The sequence below is a fragment of the Myotis daubentonii genome, chromosome 4, assembly GCF_963259705.1.
Source record: "Myotis daubentonii chromosome 4, mMyoDau2.1, whole genome shotgun sequence".
Taxonomy (NCBI): Eukaryota; Metazoa; Chordata; class Mammalia; order Chiroptera; family Vespertilionidae; genus Myotis; species Myotis daubentonii.
In genome coordinates this window covers 42,634,905-42,657,672 of record NC_081843.1, presented here as the reverse complement: position 1 = coordinate 42,657,672, position 22,768 = coordinate 42,634,905, and positions in this window count along the sequence as shown.

Genomic DNA, 22,768 nt, shown 5'->3' with positions numbered 1-22,768 from the left:
TAAAAGCAGCTCAACATTGATTGTATTCATTTTTTAAAAAGCAAAAATTAATTCTTAAAGTAGAGATGTAATCAAATGCACAGCTGAAAGTGATTTTTCAAATAGTAGCTAATAAGCCTCTAAGTTTTTTTTCTCTGAAGAAGCCTCTGTGACCAGAATCAAATCTCACAAATGAAGAGTTTTTATGAGACCAACACTCTTGATAATTAGGACTGAATATAGAATGCAGCATTGCTGACTCACCAAAACAGAAGCATCATCAACAGGCCCTGAGTCATGATCCAATTGGCTATCTGAACAAAAATGAAGCCATTGGTTAACTTATGGAAGTAGGGTATTGTTTCTAGTTTCTTTCTTTATTTTTTAGATTAAAATTTTTCTTTTGAAGATAAGTCTCATTGTAAATCCATTACAAATTAATAATTCCTTCTGAAATTTTTATATAGTTTTTAATATTTTTCATGTTTGTATACATACTTACAAATATATATGTATGTATATTTATATACATACTAGGGGCCCAGTGCACGAAATTCAGGCACTCAGGGCGGGGGCGGGGGGGATCCCTCAGCCTGGCCTGTGCCCTCTCGCAGTCCTGGAGCCCTCAGGGGATGTCCAACGGATGGCTTAGGCCCGCTCGCCACTGCCTCTGTCCTTGCCAGCCACGAGCCTGGCTTCTGGCTGAGTGGCACATTGAGCGGGATCAGGCCAAAACTGGCTCTCTGACATACCCCAAGAGGTCCCGGATTGCAAGAGGGTTCAGGCCAGGCCAAGGGACCCCACCGGTGCATGATCGGGGTCAGGGAGGGGTGTGGGATGTTGGCCAGCCAGGGAGGGATCGCGGGAGGGCTCCAGGGCATGTCTGGCCCATCTCGCTCAGTCCTGATCAGCTGGACCCCAGCAGCAAGCTAATCTACCCATCACAATGTCTGCCCCCTGGTGGTCAGTGCACATCTCAGCAAGCGGTTGAGTGGCCTTAGCATATCATTAGCATATTACACTTTGATTGGTTGAACAGATGACCAGATGACTGGACACTTAGCATATTAGGCTTTTATTATATAGGATATGTGCATATACATACATGTAGATTTCCAGCTATAATAAATATGAAGTATGATTATCACAATTTTCTTTAGGTTTCAAGAAATTTTGAAACTATAAGAAATACACACAATTTTTTTATGTAAATATTTTAATGAGTATCCTCTCCATCAACCCTTTGTATGAGGAAAACAGTCAAATAAGTTTGTCCTCAGGGTAATTACAACCTAGGAGAGAAAGTAGATGTAGACACAGATGTCTATAGCATCAGACAGAATCTCAAGTGCCTTTAGGCTGGATATTAACAGGCTGCTGGAGGCAGGGGTGAAGATCACTCTGACTGAGTAATTGGGGGAAATTCTACCAATGGGATGTCAGCTGAGGTGGGTCTCACAGGGTGGTATGATTTCAGCAGCTCTTCCAACGCAAAAGCAAAAGCAGGAGTGACTGGTACAGGGGATGAAAAGTTTGAGATACTTCTCAGAAATGAAGGTGAACACTGGTTATGCCAGGACTCGAAGGAATTGTCATTCTTGGGAGCTACCCAGAGCATGAGGAAAGATTGGTTGAGATTGGATGAGAATTTCTACCTAGTTTAACCAGTTCATGTGGTCCCAAAATTTAGCTTGGAAAAGTAGGATCACTGATTTAATACAACACACACACACACACACACACACACACACACACACACACACACGAATAAGTTTGTTAACCACCAAATAAAACATTGGAAAGTATTAACTCTGAAAACAATGTTGGATCACACTTTGTCAATAGCCTTGAATGCCAACATAAAAGGAGTTTTGAACTTTATTTAGGAAAGGATAGGGAGCAACTGAAGATTTTTAGATAAGGGAGTGGGAGTTTTAAATTATGCTTTATGAAGATTAATCTGGCAATGGGGCTTGATATTAAAGCATTAAAGTAGCTAAGAATCTATTTGCAGTAGCCTTGAAAAAGGGCTATAAACTTTTTAAGTAGAATGGTGATTGTAAGAAATAAAATAGTAAATGGATGCAAGATATATTGTGGGTATAGAATCAGTACCAAATTATGCAATAGGGCTAGGGGAAATCACAGACCAGAAGAAGCCTGCCATGATTACTAAAAATACAACTTCAGGTAAAGCCAAAGATTTGGGAAGGATAGTAAATTCACTTTGGAACATTGAACTTGATTCATAGATAGAGATGTCTAGCAGAAAATAAAAATTACTAGATAGAGATAGGGTGTATGATATATGGAGCTGGTCATTTTTGTGTTTACTGAATTTATTTAAGATCTGCCTCTTTCTATAAGGAAAAGCAAAAAGGGAACTAATATTGTGAGTTCTGATTCAGTGCCTACATCATCCTGAACAGTGCACATGTTATCTCATTTAACTGTGAGAGCAATCCACCAGTAGGTATTATTGGCCACATTTTACAGTGAGAAAATTCTCAGTGGTGTAGGTAATCTCAGTCTGGCTCCAAAACTGGAAGACAACTTGCTACCTCTGAAAAGTTATAAAGCAGTTGCTTATAAAGAAAAAAGTTCATCTCTTTAGGGGTTGAAAATGTCAGCAAATGAATATGCCAATGGGAAAAGTATAAATAGGGAATGGTTGAGGGTTAACTAAAACTTGAGGGAAAGACATACAAAAATAGGGATGAGTTATAAGCAAGAAGGGGTGGCCAACATCTTGGCATACTACTGAGAGGTTAAGAAATATGACAACTAGCCCTAACCGGTTTGGCTCAGTGGATAGAGCGTCAGCCTGCAGACTGAAAGAAATATGACAACTAAGAAATGCCATTGTAGTTGGTCTATAAAGATTTATTAATGACTTTTGAGAGGAAGTTTGCTTATAATAGAAAAGGAGCCAGATCACAAGCAGCATGAGATGGGAGAAGAAAATTAGATTTAGCTGCTATGTAATATTCTTCCCAAATGTTTAACACTACAGAGCAATGACGAGCCATTATCTTTTAAGGGAGTAGCAGAATTAACAAAAGGAATATTTGTTGTTATTTTTTTGTGTTTTTTTGTTTGTTTTCTTTATTAAAAGGAGACCTTAGCATGTTTTCATTCAGAAAGGAAATCAACAGATTAAGTGCTCAAAGGTCAGAGGGTAATTGACAGAGCAAGATTCCAGAACAACAAAAAGAATTAGATTTAGAAATAATGGTAGTGAGAGCACATCGTACTCTGAAAATAAAGGCCTCTGATGACGTAATAAGTAGAAAAGCCCTCAAGGTATAGAGGAGGAGCAATCTCTGCCTATAAAAAGCAGAGGGGAAGGTCATGTCTTAATGCAGCCTGTCCGAGTTACTATAAAGTAGACAGTGTAAAAACCAAAAATTGTAAGCCCCAAATATTTTGACTCAGCCTGGGTTAAAATTATATGTAAAACCATATTCCCTAAGCCACCACAGTATTTCGTGATCAACGTTGGAATATTTAAGTATTTTAACAGTGCAAAGCACTGGGTTGGTCATTAACCTATCTTATAAATGTAAGACCACAAGCTGGTGACTATTTATAAATCAGTTTCCATGAATGCAGAAAGATTAAATAAGGTCATTAGCCAGGTGGGAAGACAGTCCTATTTAAGTTAGATCTAAACATATTCTGTATTTGTCACCAAAGGGACCTCATATCTGGTCTTCAGTTATTCGTTTGCTGAGGACGACAAACTTTCCTGTGTGTTTTCTGCTTTTTTAAACAGAAAGAGTTAATCTTATTTGCTATGGAAAGTAGCATTAAACTCAGACCTCAGCTGTCCTTTGAGGCATGTAATTATACTAATGCACACATGTTTTTGTAGGAAATTGTATTTGTTTTAACGTGCTTCTAGTAGGAAATTAAGTTCAGTTACCTAAGCTTTAATAGACTCTTGTGCACCAACATGGTTATTTCACTAATGTTATTCCATAAATCTACTCGTATATACTAGTAAGTGACACAAATTCATTGTCATATTTTTTTCATTACAGATTCTTTTTAAAAGATCACACAAAATTTTGTGACTCAAATTCAGTTTTGAAATATAACACAAAGCCTGTTTCCTTTTTAAAAAAAAAAAGTCAGCATATTTTTATTCAGGCATAAATATTGAAGACCTGCTGATGCTCTGAGAGATAAAAAGTAAAATAACTCTCACCTGGGGCAGGAGTGGCCCCAGCCAGAAGAAAAAAAAGTGTTTTTTTTTAATATTTTGGAGATAAAATATTAAATAAATATTAAAAAATATAATAAATATTCAGTTTATTTATTAATACTCTATATCTGTAGCTCTAAAATATACTTATTAAAATGTATCAGGTATTATAATGAGTTTGGTAAGGTACACATTTGGCTAACTACCATTTTTTAATCCTACCTTTAAGGTAAATAATGAACAAACAAATCCTTCAAAAATGTTACAATTAAAACTATAAAATGAAAAAGCCTTCAGAAAAATTTGACTCCAACATTAATGAAAAGTAATCATTTAAAAAGTTACATATTCATATATTTTACTTATTCTATTTTCAAAGCTACACAGTTCCCTCACAGGTTATACACACAGATACAGATATAGACATACACACAGATATATATATATAAGTTCTATTTTTCTCCCCTTCTTTTCTTTAAGCCACATTTTCCATGGCAGTCTTCAGCCTCTTTTATTTTCTTAGAAGGTCTACTTTTCACTCCCTAAAGAGGAAAGCCCTGGAGGGGAGGGGAGGAGTAACACGTCAGCTTTCTATGAGCTGGAGAGAAGCTCAGATAGGAAAACGGATTTGATTCCAAATTAATGCAGTGTCAGAACGCCCTACAAATTGCAGAGTGGAGGCTTGGCCCACACCATCAGCCACTGAATGAGCACTCAACTCTGCCTTTCTCTGTCATGAACAGTAACACATCCATCTCTTTGAACCCTTTGTATCTATAAGCAAGAACATGGCAACTATGAGGATGAGTACTCAGTACAAGGGCCAAGGCATGGAATTCTATTTCAACTCTGTTCCTTATCGTGTAATTAGATCACCAGTACTTACTGCCCAAATCACTCTTAGCTCCTAAGTAATTCCCCTTATACCTAAGATTAACACAAATCAGTTTATGTTCTAAATAATTTCAAATGAGACCCAGAAACAGGTAATGATTTGACAGGCTTTTGGGGTCCTGATTTTCCTAATATCAACCCAGATGCCCATAAGGATGCATGCAAATTCAAATCTAAATAGTAATTAATGCTAAACTTTGTCATGAACTAAAACATTCCAAGCTACAAAAAATCCTGGCATTTGGTCAATATGTAGTAACTCACTAATCCCTACAACTCTTTACTCTGAGCCGTAGAAATTCTGCACTTAAGTCTCACTCATTATTCTCATTATTTTCTTGTTTTGGTTTAATAAAATTGTTACCAGGAACTTCCTGTTAGGTTTTATTTTCTAAGTCTATGCTGAACGTTCTTTTTTACACAATAGACATGTTCCTCTTTGGAGTAAGCTAGGCCTCTGAATTTTAATTATATTTGTCCTAATCTTACCAATCCTGTAGTCATAAAACAATAAATTTTAACCTTTTGAAAGTTACAAACACTGTGTGAATCTGAGAAAAGCCATATACCCTAGTTCTAGGAAAACATGTACACACACACACACACACACACACACACACACACCCCTGTATTTATGATAGCCATATAAAAGAACAGTTCAGAGTTTAGGCTTCAGAATTTCAAGTTCTATCCCTTGCAAGCTGTAATGTCATCATTTGTTCAGTTAACTTGTTAAAATCTATATGGGCCCATGAGTTGGTTATAAATAAGAACTTTTGCATTACATTTGCCCAGATTAAGAGTATGCTTTTTGCATAAAAAAATCATTATAAAGGACCTAATCCTGGAGTGAGGTAGGAGGAAAGAGGGTTTTTTCACATGTAAGCTGGTTATGAATATTTTACTAAATCATTTCTTCATGATTTTTCTATAATTCCAGCAGAGTTTTTTCTATATAAGTCTAGCCAACATTTTAGAAACATCTATTAATCTAGTATGTAGACACTGATTGTCTCTGATGAGGGATGAAATTATGGGATGGCTAATTGAAAGCAGCCCCTGAACATCATGAAGATTGTTCTCCATCCCTGGCAATGGAAGTTAGCAATATGTCACTTTCTCCACAACATGTTATTATTCTTTTTAAATATGCTTATGCCATAAAACATTTTTATTTTGCTGTAGATGTGCTCTTTGTCTGTATCTAAACATATACAGGTATCACACTCAGTATCTTAAAATTTGCACAAATGTGAATTTTTGGTAATTCTCTTTTCAAACAGAGTTTGGATCACAATCAAATAAATATGGCTCTAACGACAAACTCACTAGAACAAAAACATTATCACGTCCCAGCCAGTGGCCAGTTAAGGTGACTTCATCATTTAAAATTTTAGTCTTTACCAAATATTGCTTTCTATGGCAGTGATTTTCAACCTAGTAGTTGCAACCTCAACACCTGAGTAGTATGACACATGCCCAAATCACAGCAGGAAATCTCATCTAGCTGAGAGATGGTGGAAGGTAGAGGAGGTACCACACATGAGAAACGCTCTTCTGTAGTAAAATGATATTTTGTCATGATTCATATCATGTTGTAAGAAGGAACTTAAGGAATTGGCTAATCATGAAAGGAATTTTACTCTTTCACTGTGCCCAAAAGAGAAATGAGTCAGGGCATTGCCTCAATTATAGTAGGCCATAATGTGTATGTGGTAGGGGGATAATAATGTTTCTTTCAAAAAAATCTGTCGTTTATATGTCAGGAAGGTTAGTTGATCATTCTTAAACTAAGACTATGTATACCATGTCTTTATAATTATTATTAAGTGTCTATTGGAGCCTGTACACAGAATTATTTCCAAGTAGCCCACACTTTACAGTTTGGAAATAAGCTGAAAAACAAACACCCTCTGAACAGAAGTCAGGATTAAGCCATCCAGATGTAGATATACCTTCTCTGGGAGATGATATGTATATTTTCCAGATTACCTGGAAAAACTAGGTAATCTTCCAATCCAATCCAATCTAATCCAATCCAATCTCTGAACCCACGATATAACTTAATCACTTCAGTTATTTGGTAACATGTCAGGCATGTGGAGATGATGAATGGGAACTGGAGAGGAAGAATCAATCAGTTTTTTCCTTCATCCTGTCTACTGAAAGGTTCAGGTTCAAATTTACAACCAACCTCCAAGCATGCAGGATTTCATAGACTTCAAAGTTATCTCCCATCACCACCACCCCCCACCACACATACACTGTTTTTTCTTCTTGGATTTCATTCCCTTATTTAAAATTTAAAAACCTCATCATAATATATTTGTGTATTATTATAAACAATTTTAAAATATATATTAAAATCTATATATATAAAAGCCTAAGCAACCGTTATGACCGGTCGACCCAACGACTGGTTGACCAGTCGCTATGACACGCACTGACCACTAGGGGGTGGACACTCAACACAGGAGCTGCCCCCTAGTGGTCAGTGTGCTCCCACAGCCAACCTCCCATGGTCCCTCTCCCGGGCCGACCCCCTGATCGCTGGCCAGGCCGAGGGACCCCACCGGTGCACAAATTCATGCACCAGGCCTCTAGTTATAAATATATGTGCTTATATGGCTCTGTACAGGAAGGAAGGTTCTCTAAAGAGCAGATGTGAGTATTTCTATAAGATGACTCTCCAAATACCCAACACTGTTTACATCCCTGGAGAATCTGAACACTTCAAATCCTCAAACCATGATTCCAATAACATTATCTTTATGCAACTACCTACTGGCCTCTTTCCAAGCAGCCACATAAGACAAATTGAGCTGACCGGTAGACATGAGTATTTGGTATGCTTGGCCTAATTTTCTTTGTAAATTTTAAAGTTCACATCCCAGTCTGTTAATTGTTCTCTTCTGAGTTTGATTCACATGAGGCAGTCCTATAACACCTTACTAACTTAATGATCTGGCAGATTTTGGTTGCTGACCATACGCCTGAATAAATGGCCTCTGAAGCCTTTGTTCTGCCTCCATGGGTCTTCCAGAGCAGCCAGAGAACCAAAAAAACTCCATTACACCTTTACATTCACAATTCACCATTAATGCATTTTGAAATGCCCTTAAACTTAAATGTTTCTCAGCACAAAATCTACTATTACGCCATTGGTGAGGAAAATGGTGGGACTTCCCCCAGACACCACAAGTACAAAGCGGTCGTGTTTAGGTCTGCAATCTACCAAAGTAGCCCAATCTCTGGCATTTTCTTTTCTTTGCAAAAACCTTATTTATTTTGGGCTCTTTTGAAATATTTAATCAGATGCCTTTGACTAGTAGGCTTATCTGTTTATTTAGTCCCTCATCTAACAAGCATTTATTGAGTACCTATTATGTGTTAAATGTGGTGCTAGGTGTTAGATCCTGCCTTATAGAAGAAAAGTGTAGTGTTGAATACAGATGTTTATAAAGCATATAAATCATTGTGTCCTTACATATTGTGATGAGATATGAGAAAAAATAATTGGCTGCTAAAGTAAAAAATAACCAGGGGGAGTACTAGTGTTTGATTGTAGAGCCAGAGCACGCTGCCTTCCACACCATGAAATCACCTTTTAACTGGGTGAGCACAGGTGCCCGTTTCATTGGGATGGAACCGGGGATTGCCAGTTGTCCCCACATAATTATTAATGGAGCCTCCTTGCCACTAAAAGGATCCTGGTCAAGACAATAAATTACAGGGTTACACTAATTTTAAACAAAGTGGAAACTTAGTAAACTGCTGGATCCTCTAGGGATAATGACTCTTAAGTACTTTGGAAAACATCCTGAGGTGAAGAGGAGCATTAGTAGTGTAATGGGCTGAGATTAACTTCGTTCCTGGCTCGATTTCAGGGGGGAAAATCACAGCTTCAAACATAATGCATTTAAGGGCATGGAATCAATGTTGAGTGGAGGGAAATGAAGAAAGGACTCTTCAGTAAATAAAGCTTGACCCCTTTTCAACACTGTGCAGACAGAATTAGCAGAAGAGAAAAACCCTCAGCCATCAGCATAATGGAAATCTGGAAACTTTTTTTGTGTGAAAGCAGATGGCAGAATGTAGCCATAAAACGCATCAAGTGAGGGACCCTTGGAAATCAGCTCAGGAGGCTGCCCCATCTTAGAGTAAATGATGCCGCGGGACATGAAGGTGAAGGGCACACTTGGAGGCTGACAGTCACCATAGTGTATGATGGGAAAAGCAAAGGCCACTTGTGTTATAGTCCCAGTTCCTCAGCCTATCACTTAGTATTTACTCTGCTCCACAGTTCTTTCAAATGGAATCCCAGAATCAAATCCCCTGCCCACAACCTCCCAGGTTGTTGTGAAGACTATAAATAAAATCATATAAGCTATAAACGGCTTTGCAGATTTAGTTGTTGTTAGTAACATGTTCATTAGCCTAGCAGCCGCTAGGCCCTAGCCCATGTCCTAAGCAAAAAGCTCCAAAGCTACCATGAGGTGGTTGCAAGAAGTGTCCATGTCCTTTCAAGTTGAGTAAAGGGAATTGTGATTTGGCTTTTGTAGCTCTCATAGTCCTCCCTTCTCTGATCCCTCAAAATCCACCAAGTCAAATACAAATAAAGGGTGCTAATTAGGCAACTGACAAAAACTGGGGCTTTACACACTCTATGGTGTGGGCTGAGGAGGCTGTATCTATAAAAGGTAGTATACACCATGGATACACAAATGTCTTCCCTTTTAGGACTGGATTACTACACACTTAAACAGGTTCAGCAACAGTTGCTCAGAAACAAATAAACACATTTGAAATGAGGAATATAAAGCTGAGAGTGAAATGTGAACTTGTAAAATGAGCATGGTTATTATTCAGAATAAATAATCCAGCATGATTTCTATGAATGGTAGCACTAAAATGGCAAAAACTGGAGTCTTGAAAAGTTCTACACAGATGGGCTAGTGTGTTTTTTTCTCCAAGCTGGACAAAAATATTCTTGAATAAATACACGAGATCTGTCAGAATAAATACACGTGAATCTGGTGGACATATTGAATGAGTTCAGGTACGGTAGGCCACACACACAAAAATGTGTAAGACAAATACAATAGAAGTTTATCTCTTGCTAATGGAAATATCCGAGCAAGTGTCCCTGGTTGGAAAAGGCCCTTCTACACTAGGCGCTCAGAGACTCCCCTCTGTGGCTCTGCCTTCCCCTAGGGCAGTGATGGCGAACCTTTTGAGCTTGGCGTGCCAGCATTTTGAAAAACCCTAACTTAACTCTGGTGCCGTGTCACATATAGAAATTTTTTGATATTTGCAACCATAGTAAAACAAAGATTTATATTTTTGATATTTATTTTATATATTTAAATGCCATTTAACAAAGAAAAATCAACCAAAAAAATGAGTTCGCGTGTCACCTCTGACACGCGTGTCATAGGTTCACCATCACTGCCCTAGGGCCTCACCATCAGTTGCATCCAACCCATTCAGCCAATGCATTGGGGGAAAGACTGGAGGAAACACAGGTTATTCTTGAAAAGCCATTGCCCAGAAGAAACACCACAGCATGTCCTTTAATTTGACTGTCTAAAATTCAAGCTCCTGGCCACACACAACTCCAAAAGAGTCTGGGAATGGGGTTCTAGTGGGAAGAAAAGAAGAGCATGAATTTTGATAATTCCCTGCTACCAATAAGATTTCTAGTTACATAAATGTTACGTGAGGACCAACATTAAACTGTAAATAAAAATACTAGTAAGGGAAATAGCACCCCTGCTCAGCTGGTTGGAGTGTTGTCCCATACACCAGAAGGTTACAGATTTGTTTTCTCAGGGCACATACCTGAGTTGCAGATTTGATCCCCAGTCTAGGGCATGTATGGGAGGCAACTGATTGATGTTTCTCTTCCACATCTATGTCTATGTCTGTCTCTCTCTCTCTCTCTCTCTCTCTCTCTCTCTCTCTCTCTCTCTCTGTAGGTGTGTGTGTCCCTTCCTCTCTCTAAAATTAATTTTTAAAAAGATTTTTAAAAAAGAAGAGAAATAGGCTATGAAACGACCCACCTTCATTTGCAGCTTTGCCTACCCTGCATCGTGCCTAAAGGTCCACACATAGTTCCTTACGAAGCTGACAAAGCATGAACAAGGAGCAGACGGTTACTCCTCTGTGGCAAATTCTTTATGTCTCATACTTTGCTAACAAGTAAAAGGGATCAATTTAAGGCATTTGGGCCTGTGATAGCATTAGAGAAAAGTCTTTGGCCAGAATGTGGACAGATCCATTCCCAGTGACCTATACAGCACCCTGGAGTCCACAAGCTTCCTAGAATTTTTCACTTGAAAACTTTTATACACCTTGGCAATGATCTGCAATGAGCACAGTTTTCAATCACAGGGTTTTAGGAACTCTAGACATTGAGACCTTTGGGCCCAAAACCAAGTTAAGTTGTGCTCCTACTTCTCTCATCATTCTGGAAGGTGATCCCTGACTTAGCCACAAACTACTTTGAAAGTGGAGAAGCCATTGGGAGAGAAAAAAGTAAGGCTTGGCTGCAGGCTCGGTATTTAACTGAAAGGCAATACCTCAGGAAATTGTGAAACCACCCGCAGTTAAGTAGATGGTGTGAAGATGGAGAATATTATCTAAAAATACAAGACTCTGGCAGAAAAAGTTACTTTTCAGCTACCATTTGTATCTCTGATTGTTTATTTTTCTCTTTCTCAAAATAAGAAAGAAATTGGATTCCTAGATGTAATCTTTCCTTAACTGGGTAACAACAGATTTGTCATTTTGATCAAATTATACTTTTAATGCAAGGAACAGGGTATTTTTAAGAGACTTAATTTTAATGATATACCATGGGCTTTAAGCAGAGCAAGAACAGAAGTCTGAAAGGGTTTTTGGATAAAGCACAGCAGGAAGTGAGGGGATGTCAATGGATTGACAATTTTTTTGTTGGAGTCAGTGAAGTGTCAGTCCTAACCCTTCTCTTACATGGGAGCCAGAGCCAGATATAGACCTCAAATAGCAGAACAATTTCTAACAATGCTGGATTGGGAAACACAGCTTTGACCTATAGCCAGAGTGGGTTCCTTAAGACTACACACACCCTGATGCTGACTGACTTGCCCGTCCACCTGTAAGGTGGCTGATCTGAGAGGGAGTTCCCAAGAGCACCCTGGAAGGGTTTGGAGGGGACAGGAGTAGAGAAATGTGGGTATATGAGAAGGAAGGGCAGACATGTGAGAATTTGGGTAATGACAGGTGACGTGAAAGACTTGCAGTCAATTGTGGAAACAGATCAGAGGCAGAATGGATTTGGTCCTGATTTTGACAATAAAACGGCCTTTACACACGGGCTTGCGAGGGTTCAGCTCAGGGCAGGCTGGAGGCACACTAGCCCTGTCTGGTTTTGAGTCCCACATTGAGGAGGGTAAGTAATAGTCAACAGCAGGGAGCAATTAACCAGAGCATGTGATCTTCACTGGGAACCATGGGATTGGCAGCCGCAGCTGGCTTTCTTCATGGTTAGCAGTGTTAAAGAAAAATTGTTCGTGACACTAGTTAAAGAACAGAAAGGCAGACTTTATTTGGAGGGACTGTTGTGGTAAGTGTAGTGACCACGGCAATGGGGTATTGTTGCAGTGGGACATCATTTGAGTAAGATGCCCTTCTCAATGTTTCCGTATCCTCTTACACAGATCTCTTTCCTTGCTTTTATCTTACTATATGTTTAGTCTTTGTTTACCAACCTCTCTCATTCAGAGGGCATTATATACAGCATTAGGTGGACACAATGCATTTTGAGTAGGAACTACATGAAATAGCATGTGCTCAAAATATGAATTAATGAATAATTATCTAAAAATTTACAACTTAACTCCCTAAATCATAAAAATGTAAGAATGTATCTAATTTTTAAAAAAAAAATTTAGTGTACTTTTTAATTTTTTTATTTTTTTGTGTGTTTTTTTTCTTTATTGGTTAAGGTATTGCATATGTGTCCTTAACTCCCCATTGCCCCCCCCAACACACACACCTTATATTTTATTAGAGGCCTGGTGCACAAAATTCTTGCATGGGTAGGGTCCCTAGGCCTGGCTGGCGATCAGGGCCGATCAGGGCCTTCCAGCTGCTGGCCAGGGCCTTCCTTCATTCCGCACCACCCCCTGGTGGTCAGCACCCATCATAGAGAGCGATCGAACTCCTGGTCTCCCGGTCAAACTCCCGAGGGGACACTTTGCATACTAGCCTTTTATATATATATATATAAATAATAACTGGAAAAGTTCACAATTTAATTTTTTGCTAACTATCTTGTGCATTAAAGCCATCCTTTTCAATAGCTTTGGTAATAGCTAACAATTACTGAATACCTATGCTCAATCAGGCACCACGCTAAGGGCTATATATACCTTGCTTAATCCTTAAAACTACCCTTACAGTTCTCACTGTAAAGATGAAAATCCATGGTAGAGGTTTCCTTCAATTTATTTGGTTGATAAATGTGGATTTTACACATCCTGTTTGTTTTAAATAGTTCCCACTTGAATTCTAACTGAAGAACTGAAAAATAATATCTGAAACGCATCACATTTTTGGATAAAAATATAAATATTTTGAACTAGTAATTCAGTTTTTGTTTACCTCTATTTCCATTTACTACTATTTGTATTTGCTTCAATAAGCCTCTGGTGACAATTCTCCTAATTCAACAGTCCCCCTTTGGATCTTTCCTTTCCTTCAGTTTTATTAAGCGTCTCAAAGCTTAGACTCACTAAACAGCAATTGGACCTATGGTGCTATCCAGATCACTCAAAAGGTATATCCCTGCCTGGTGGATTTTCGATAGAAATAAAATAAGATGACATGAAAGGAGAGAGAAGATGAATGGCTTGAGCTGATGGGCAGCATTTGGAATTGGGTTTTGTTTTCTTCGAGAACTACAGTGTCATTTTTCTTCTTCTTATCCTGTCTCTGCTGATTCTGTCTTGGGGATGTCTTTTAATGTGAAAAATTGAGTAATAGCTTCATAAGAAGAAGTCCTGGGAAAATGCCTCCTGGATCCCGGCTTAGCCTCAATTCACATAACCTGCTCCCACCGAGTAATGGGCTTTTCTTTTTTTATTATTCAATTAGGCCTCCATTATGACCCAGGAAATCAGTCTCCAGACTAAATGGGAGTAAGAATCAGGCAAGACCCACAAGACACATCATGCTTTGGCCCTGGATGGCTTTGGGTCAGTTGTTTCTCTTTTAAAGAGTCCTGGTGAGGTAAGTTTCAAGTTCTCAGAATTTTCACTTAAGTTATAAATCAGAAGCGTCCAGTGCCTTTCTGTTAGGACTCAAATTGGTCACAGGTGAGGTTACAGCATGCACACACATCAGCCAAGGCCTAAAAGGAACTCAACCAGCCAATACTGATTCTTAAAAACCAATAAATCTGAGTGCTACCATGCTTATCTTGCAGGCATGAAATGGTAGTGTGCATAAGTAAAGTTATAGGCTGAACTCTGCTACACCAAGCTCCTCTTCGCTCTCCCATGCCCACCCTTCTTTCCCAGCATAGTGACCAAGGATCAGCCCACCTGCCTCCTCCTAGGTGGGGCTTAGCTGGTGCTACCTGGCTGGTAATTGAAGTTATATGTGGAGCTGTGTAAATATGAATATTCACCCCTACATATTCTGATTCTTGGTCTAGGAGAATCCATATTTTTGAAGTGCTCCACATATGCCAAAATCAGAAAGAACCTGCAGAAAGTTCTCTTTTCCATTGACCCCTACTCTCAACTTCAAAAAAGATTCTAGGATCCATGGCGAGTCTAGAACTGGCATGAGTCTGTTTTACAGAGAATTCTTAGACTCTCTGGTGCTTTCTGATACTCAATTTGCCTTGTGAATTAAGGCTAATTTTGTAAATCAGGTTTCCCCAACCTGCAGCATGGGTTCTATCTTCTTGTCCCTCCAAGGGGCCTTGGCATCACCTAACAATATCAGCATCTTGTTAGAAAGACATAATCTCAGAGAATTGGCAAATGCTACAACTCAAGGTTTTCCTTCCCCCATGAAACACTTATCAGGGTACCACTGAAAACAGATGATAGATGAGCAAAAGAACCTGGGACACATGTCAGAAAGCTTCTGCAGTTTTCTGGGAAAGAGATGATGGTGGCTTGAGCCAGGGAGTTACCCAGGGAAACATACTACATAACATACTACATATGCTGATTGTCTGTGTTCTTAAGATGTGATACCAGGAGAGGTGAAGGATCAAATGTGGGGATTAAGGAGAGAAATCAGAAACAACTTAAGGAAGAGGGGATGAGGAACAGGGTATTTTGATGATGGTGGTGGTGGGGAGATGCCTGGAGCAAGGGTTCCTGTCCGGTTTGTGATGCTCATTAAATCTGCACGTGGGTAATTATAATAACAGTAAGGTAGTGGTTACTTTGTGGGGGAGGGAGGAGGGTGTGATTGCACAGGGAGACAGGGAAGGTTCCTGGGGAGCTGGCAAGGCTCAATGTGACCTGTTTGTGGTGACCTGGAATGTTTACTTCATGACAATTCATTAAACTGTTCACTTATGTTTCGAAATAATAATAATCGCTGATATCAATAAATTGACAAGCTAACTACAGATTCAGGGCTACCATAGATAAAGAAAAGCAACGAAGCCCCACATGATATGATGTTAAGTGTTAGAGCAAGAGGAGGTTGGCAATGGTAGGTGGGAACTTTCACAGTTTGAAGCAACCAGAGACTTCCACATGGCAGGTGTGGGCTGCAGTTGGAAAGTGAGGACAGCCTGAGGAAACTAAATCCCCAAACAGCTAAATCCCTCCAGCTGACCATGCTGCCCCAGCTACTTCAATCTGTGCATTTGGCCCCTCTACTCTCCCGCCACACTCTCTTAGCTCAGACACCTCCCCTCTCCTGGCCAAAGAATGGGGAGGGAGACAACTTTCTCTTTTTGAATTTTCTCTTTCTCCTAGTTTCTTTTAATGGGAGAGAGAGAGAGAGAGAGAGAAGAGAAGAGAAGAGAAGAGAAGAGAAGAGAAGAGAAGAGAAGAGAAGAGAAGAGAAGAGAAGAGAAGAGAAGAGAAGAGAGAGGAGCTGTTCTTTGCCTTTTAAATGTACTGCCACAGAGGTAGGAGTCTTCTCTAAACCACTGCCCTCTCACTGTGTGAGCTGGTCCTCCTGGTTTTTTATATGGGGGGGGGGGGGGAGAGTGGTGGGGTAGATCTGTAAAATACCATCCTGGTTTACCTGGTTACACTCCCTGCTGTACAATTCTATTGTTCATGTCAAGAGCTGACAGTTTCTACTCGCTTTCTTTCTGTAACCAAACTTAATTTTCCTCTAGGCAGATAGATTCCTCAGGTAGATTAGGGCAAAATTAATGTGCTCAAGGAGACTACAGAGACAGCACACACTAATAAAATATTGTCTTTAAGAAATCTTTTAAGATCATGGAAGAATGTTAATATGCCAAAATGGGGGAAATTTACTTCCCAATGTGATTGTTAGCCCAATTCCAGTTGCTCCTTACCTGAGACAGAGCTGCCAAATTAGGGATCTTCCCATCAAAATGAAAAATCCCCACAGTCACCACATAACACAGTTACACTTCTTTAATATAATGCATGGTATTGCCCATTCACCTCGGCTCAAATTTTATATCCAGCCTAACTTTGCAAATAAACTATATATATATATATATATATATATATATATTATGTGTGTACTTTTTATCTATCTTGCTCATTGTTTGGATATTAAGATTAATTTTGAGCAATTCTAATGTGGTTAGTATGTTTGAGCTTTTTTTCTCAATGACGGATTTGAATGATTTTTCACTCGTGAGCTGTTAATTAAAATTTCTGGCCCATTTATTTGTAAGACTTTCTACTTCAATAGACCTTTTGCCAAATCTGTACCTGTTCCATTTATTTAGAAACGAGAGCCTACTAGTATACGTTCATTTGCGGTTCTTCTGTCAAGTTCGCCTCCTGGAGTTTTTTAAAAAACGTGAGTCTCCACTCAGTGACAACACAAAGGCCGAGCCTAAAAACGGAGACGGGCTCTGCGCCCCTGGCTCCCTATTAAAGCTGTCCGCACCCAAGATTGTCCAGACGTGGGTTTGGTGTCGGGGATTTTGCATGTGTGTGTGTGCAAGGCGATAAGGGGGGGGGGGAGAACAACGTTGGAAAGTGGACACCGAAAGGGAGTAAAAGATGCACCAACACAGTGTGCAGTGGTCAGAGGCGCCCGCTTCCCGCACCACCCACCGGCCGGCCGCGGCGGAGCGCACACATTGGTAAATGGCGCCCAGCGCTGGGAAGCATTAGGTGTTTAGAAGTGAAGTTAAACTGATAAATTAGACCTCATTTATTGAACAGCAGTTAGAGCCGATTGCCTAGGGAGTCGTTTGACACCTTTGAAGACCCTGCTAACTTAATTGGTGATAGTTTGGGGGCCGAAGGAAACATTTAAGCCGGGAGCAGCAGGACACCGGCCGCATGAAAATGGAGAAGACAGGCAGTCTCTCTGACAAGGGGAGTCATCTATAGATTTTTGTGTCCATTGTTTTCGCTTATTTGTGTGTGCGCTTTCCTCAGTCAATCAAATATAATTGACACCGCTGGGTTCTGTTGTGTGGTGGCTGACAGGAGCTAATGCGAGGGAAAAATGCTGGGAGGAGGGTCCCCCTGAAAGGCTGTGCGAGGCTTCTCCCCGGGCCGGTGGCATTTCTTGCTCAATTGTATTAACTGATGCAGTGACAAGGCGCTGGGAGAGATGATGGATACTGATCACTACCGTCTTTTTAAGGCTGGGTTCTATCTTGCGATTAGCATACGCGCTTGTTTGTGCAAGGAGCCAACAGCTGCCGAAGAGGACAAAGCGGGAAATGAGGCAGCGGCTGCCCTGCGATGTGCACCGGACAGCAAGAGCATTGGGTGGGCCGTGTGAGGGGGTCAAGGCTGCACGGGAGATGGGCGTGTGGTCAAAGACGAGCTCCCAACTTTGAACTTAACATCTGCTCCCCTAGACCTGTGATCTTTGAGGAGGTTCTGCCCCAGCTTTCTAATCGTTTGCTCAGACCCTCAAATGAGTGGAAGAGTTTTTCTGAAGTCCTGGTGCCTAAGTGCCAAGACAGAAGACTGAGCAGTCCGAGGGAACTCTCCCGCCTGGGGCGCACCCTGCGACTAGTACTGCCAAATCATTCAGGCTAAGGGAGCTATAGGCGCAGGCTGCTCATTTCTCAGAGTTAGTGACAGTGGCAATGATGTGTTAGAGGAAGCCACATGGCTTAGCAAGGCAATGCCAGGGCGGAAATGACTTTGACTCCTGAACAGAGCTTGTTCAAAGGAAGCCATGAATACTCAAAAGGAGAGGATGCAGAGGGAAGAACTCTTCTTGTATTTGCAGAAAGCTACCTGAGGGTTGCATGAATATAAGGTTCATTTGAGGTACCTGGAATCGTGCAATGTCATCTCCAGTCTTCCCTTGGGTCATCTCTGGTGTGTAAATCACCTTGAGTGGTTTGAATGAATCCTAAATTCACAGTGCAAGTGAATTATCCTAGGAAGACTCCTTTAATGAAAACATTTAATTGTATTCGTTTATGGTGTTCCTTCATCCAGTGATTTCCATAATTCCTATTGTTTGGCATTTAAATTTTGAATGGCATCATTCAATATTATGAAATTTACAGGGAGGGCTGGGATACAGATTAAAGAAAAAATGTTCGTTATTCAAGTCCTTCAGGATGCAATGGAAAGTGGAAACCCAGATTGCACTTTTGTTCCACAAGCATTTCAAGAAAGCATTTTTATAAACCTCATTACAGGAGAGTTTCCAACAGTACATCCTGAGCAACAAGTGAAACTCAGTTATCCCAAACATATCCTGTTACCCTTACTATTTTCTAGGCATCTGTAGATAGTCACGGCAAGAATACAGGAGAAATCCTTGGAAGGTATAGCCACAGTTGGGTATCTCATGCTCTTTCTCAGAGAAAATCCCTGACTGAGTCATTCATAGATCCATCCACTCATTCATTCAATACATATTTATTGAGCACCTGCTATGTGCCAGGTACTGGGGATGTAACAATGAGGGGGTAGAAGGGAAATAGGACCTCTGACCTCCCGGATCATTCAGTCTAATATGAGAGGCAGGCATTAATCAGATGATATAGCCATCTGATACATGGTACTATGCAAGTTTATAGCTCGGCGTTCAGGGAAGGCTTCACTAAGGAAAGAATGGCTGAGCTGAGATCTGAAAAACTGGGTTACTTACACATGAAGGAAGGGAAGGGAAGTGCAGGGAGGAAAGAGGAGTTCAGTCATATGCATGTGACAAGAGGGACAAAGGCCATTCTAGGAACTCCTATAAGTCAGAGTGGCTGGCACACAGAGAGTAACAGGGAGTGTGGTAGGAGGTGGGCCAGACGAGGCTAGACCAAACTGGGCCAAACAGCCTTAAAATCCAGACACTCTGTAGGTATACTGTCCCCTTCCACCAAACTCACCTCCTTACTAACCTTTACCTACTTTTGTTTTTGAGATCTCTGACTAGTAGAAATAGTTTATCAAAATAATGGCAAAAGTCTGGAGGGTGCCTTTTGCACAGATTCCTAAAAACACCTGCTGGAGCAAGAGTCAGAGCAAGAAAAAAGGTAAAAGGAGTAGATCGGGCTACCTGTGTCTAGAAGAACCCTTGATAGCAATGTGTCAGCTCTTGGTGTTGCATCTGGAGTAGAAGGAACCCTTATTATTGGGCATTATTAACTCTGCATTAACTTCAATTGGGAAAAGTTTCAGATTACTTGATGATGAAAAAGTTTGCAAGAATGGTGAGATTATGCTGCAGTAACGGGGAGCCATTCGGTTTGCATTAAATCTTTATTGTTCAGATTATTATAGTTGTTCCTCTTTTTTCCCCCCATAGCTCCCCTCCACCCAGTTCCCACCCCACCCTCTGCCCTTATCCCCCCACATTGTCCTCATCCATAGGTGTATGGTTTTTGTCCAGGCTCTTCCCGCACCCCCACACCCCTTTCCCCCCCAAGAATAGTCAGTCCATTCCCTTTCTATGCCCCTGATTCTATTATATTCACCAGTTTATTCTGTTCATCAGATTTTTTATTCACTTGATTTTTAGATTCACTTGTTGATCGATATGTATTTGTTGTTCATAATTTTTATCTTTACCTTTTTCTTCTTCTTCCTCTTCTTAAAGAATACCTTTCAGCATTTCATATAATACTGGTTTAGTGGTGATGAACTCCTTTAGCTTTTTCTTATCTGTGAAGCTCTTTATCTGACCTTCAATTCTGAATGATAGCTTTGCTGGATAAAGTAATCTTGGTTGTAGGTTCTTGGTATTCATCACCTTGAATATTTCTTGCCACTCCCTTCTGGCCTACATAGTTTCTGTTGAGAAATCAGCTGACAGTCGTATGGGTACTCCCTTGTAGGTAACTAACTGTTTTTCTCTTGCTGCTTTTAAGATTCTCTCTTTGTCTTTTGCTCTTGGCATTTTAATTATGATGTGTCTTGGTGTGGTCCTCTTTGGATTCCTTTTGTTTGGGGTTATCTGTGCTTCCTGGACTTGTAAGTCTATTTCTTTCACCAGGTAGGGGAAGTTTTCTTTCATTATTTCTTCAAATAGGTTTTCAATATCTTGCTCTCTCTCTTCTTCTGGCACCCCCATAATTCGGATGTTGGTATGCTTGAAGCTGTCCCAGAGGCTCCTTACACTATCTTCATATTTTTGGATTCTTTTTTGTTGTTGTTTTTCCGGTTGGGTGTTTTTTGCTTCTTCGTATTTCAAATCTTTGACTTGATTCTTGCACTCCTCTGGTCTGCTGTTGGGAGTCTGTATAGTATTATTTATTTCAGTCAGTGTGTGCTTACTTTCTAGTTGGTCCTTTTTCATAGCCTCGACGGTCTCACTAGATTTATCGAGGGTTTCACTAAATTTATTGGCAGTTTCAAGAAAATTCTTGAAAAACCTTATAACTGTGGTTTTGAACGCTATATCCAGTAGTTTGCTTTCTTCCATTTCTGTCATTTGTGACCTGTTTCTTTGTCTCCGCATTTTTTATGTTTCCCTGTGTTGGTAGAGTGGCTTTCTGTGCTAGGTGTCCTATAGGGCCCAGTGGCTCAGCCTCCCCAATTACCTGAGGTGGACACTCTTGGTGCACCCCTTTGTGGCCTGTATGCACAGTCTTGTTGTAGTTAAGCCTTGATTGTTGTAGGTATCACTGGGAGGAATTGACCTCCAGGCCAATTGTGTGTGCGAATCAGCTGTGTCTACGGTGGGAGAACTTCTGTGCTGAAGACACCCTTCTGGGGCAAGACTTGCTTCAGTGGGGCTTTGGTGCTCACTGAGTCTGCCTCCTGAGTGTGTCCCCTATGGATCTGAGGAGTTGTAATCTGGATGGTCCCAATCTGACCACTGGGTACACAGGCTCTTGGATCTCTAAGGAGGTGCTAATTTAGCCTCTGCCTGAGGCTACCCAGCAGGAGCTATGGAAAGATCTGCAGATTCCTCTTCTTTGTTTGAGGTTTGGAGGTGCCCAGATGAGGCCTAGCTGTGAAGCAATGCAAGCTGCTGTGGGGCCTTGGGCTTTCTTTTAATGTTCTGTGTCTCTCTGACCCAGTTGCAGTTTGTTAGGTAATTTTAGATTGCAAAGGGCCAGGCCATTCATATGCAAAAGCCTCTGCACACAGCTTGGGTGAGGCAGGGTCTCAGGGAATCAACAGGGCGGAGCAAACAGCTATGGCTGATCCTCTGTCCGCCCTAAGAGGCCCCAGGTCTCAGTGTCCCGCAGTAATCACTGCAAGCACCTCTGAGAGAAAGCTGCCCTCGAGTTCCACCTGATGCCAGACAGTCCAGTTTCTCCCTGTATGAGTCTGGGTCCCCAGAGACTTCCCGGAACTGGAGTTCAGAGCAGTCGGGAGCTTGAGACTCCCTCCTGATTGAAAAAGACAACTGTGTCCTCAGTTGCCAGCCCTTTCCGCAGGCACCTCCATACCTCTGCACTTTACTTCCGCACCTCCACTGAGGTGCTTTTCTCTTTCCTTCTAGTTGTAGAATTTCCACTCAGCCAGCCTTCCTGTGGTTCTGGATGATGTCTGTTTTGTCTTTTAGTTATAGTTTGGAAGTTGTTGTGTGAGGCAGCAATTTCAGGTGTTTACCTATGCTGCCATCTTGGTTTTTTGGTTTGCATTTTTAATACCATTAGACAATAACACACTCCTTTAAAAATATGAAGAGATAGATTTTTTTTTCCCTGAAATCTTTGCTACCACAATGCTACTGGAGAAAATCTATAGGCAGAGGAACAGGCCTTGGCCATCACTGACTGCTGGCACCCTGGCCATGGCAACAGCAGTGACAGAATCATTTCCTTATAGGGAAGCTGCTTGTTCACACCAGTGGCCCTTTACCCACTTTCATCTCTGAATTCCTACAGAAAAGCAAAATGTAAAGGCATGAAAGTCATTTATGAGTTAGTTTGGTTCTGAAACATACTGAACAGGAGCATCATCCTCATGGTGGGGACGCTCTGAGGAGTCACGTCCACCTCAGAGAGAGTGCTTCCCTGGGCTGTGCCCTTACAGCCTCCAGCCGGAGAGTCCAGAACTGACAGTTCACAAGTCCACTTGCTCAGAC